Raw genomic sequence first — 1888 nt, 5'->3', positions numbered from 1 at the left:
TCTCAAATCTTAAGTAACAGTGGAAAAGAAGTGCAACTTAAAAAAAAAATACAGGGTGACAAGCACGCATTTAGGAGTTTATTTTACACTGGCACATTTTTTTTCTCAGAGCCCAGTTTCTCTCTTCCCTTCTTGCTTGACTTTTAGCGCCTTTTTGCTTGAGTTTTTTTTTTAATTAAAAGAAAACCTTCCAGAATGGGAGCTCTTGGTTTGCATACTCTTCCAGCTATCTCAGTTGAAAATAACTTTAGTGTAACCTGGTTACTATCCCAGGCTCCTTCATATGTTGGCTGTCAAGGTCTCTGACCAATGTTTGTGTTCATCCTTCACATACAAAGACTATTTCCAGGGTGACCTGAAAGCATTTGGCTCCATAAAAATTTCATACTGATCTCACTTCAAAGGATTCTGCCAAGTTTGAGTGTCACCATTTTACAATCTGGATTGTTTTTTTTTCAAAAAAATTTCAATCCTAGAAATAACACTTATCAAATCAAAGGCCTTTTCTACACGCCCCCGCTTTCTGGTTCCTCTTCTAAACGAAGTGGGGGAAAACAAGTCCTCAATAAACTACAGATTCAAAAAAACAATCTATTCTAGAAAATGGCCTGTACACCACCTCAAATAGCTCAAGTTTTTCTGAACCAGAGATGAAATAACTGAATCCCAAAGTGACAGCAAATATACCTCAGGAATGTACTTATGCATGATGACTGAAATACAGTATTTATGAATATTAAATATGCTGTAGTATTACACAGTAAACATGTGAAACAAGGAACTTCTGGTTACAAACATCTGCTGAGTTTTCATGGGGAAAAAGGGAATGAATCATTTTCATCAGAAAAAACAGCAAAGAAGAAAGTCAATGCCTCCATAAACTTTAGAGATTAAACAGTTATATAAAGCCCTTGCCATCAACTACAATTCAACTAAATGCATTTGGCCATATTAAGGTAACAAAATATCACTGCAAATACCTAGCAGTATGCTAATATGTTGAATGACAGGCCATTGCTGAAGGATTTGTCAAATATTTTACTGTGGTAGTTAAAGCAATTTCAACCATAGCCCTTTAGGCACACAGATGAGAAATGCATCTCTATTAAAAATGCAAAATTATAGGCACTGGACTGTCTGATTCAGGTACTTTCTTACCATTTGTTTATTTTACAACTAACTCCTACAACTAAGTCCTATATTGCCACCAGTTGGATTTATTTCTCTGCTCCCCATCCCTAAATCCCCAAAGCTTATTTCACAGAGGCACATGGCTCTCATCACTTAAACACAGATTGGTGGCAGAGTGATGGTCCCTCTCATCTGAAACTCATGGTTAGCACTGGGACAAAGAGGCAGGCCAGATTTATAATCTGAAAGAATACTGAGAATCAAGGCAAAAAAGCAAGTTTCACAGGCAGTGTTTACTTCTGCACCCAAAACAGCACTGAAAACGAGGTAGATAAACAAAAGTAATTGGACTGGAATTAAATCTGGGGGTCTAAAATGATACATCCCATCATACTGTACATAACACTCCACACTCAATCAAAAAAATCACAGCAGAAAAGTGCCTTTTAAACTTTCACAGATAATTTTGCTGTCAAACCATTAGAATTCATGCTTGATATAAAACTGGCAAGGAAAGGATGAAAAACAGAATGGATATTTGTTATATTACAGCAAATTACCTTAAATAGAGATTCAAGACTGCTACAAATATACATAGGGTTATTTTCATTAGATTTACACCAATACTGGTTTCATATTCTTATGATGTTACACCCAACTTCACAGACATAGCAGCAGGAACTTCATGATGAAATGCTCACATTGCCACATATGGAGATACAGTACTATTCATCAGACTTGCACTTTGAGAAGTAAA

Source organism: Eulemur rufifrons, chromosome 30 (genome assembly GCF_041146395.1).
Source record: "Eulemur rufifrons isolate Redbay chromosome 30, OSU_ERuf_1, whole genome shotgun sequence".
Taxonomy (NCBI): domain Eukaryota; kingdom Metazoa; phylum Chordata; class Mammalia; order Primates; family Lemuridae; genus Eulemur; species Eulemur rufifrons.
Note: the sequence above shows the minus strand (reverse complement) of the source record.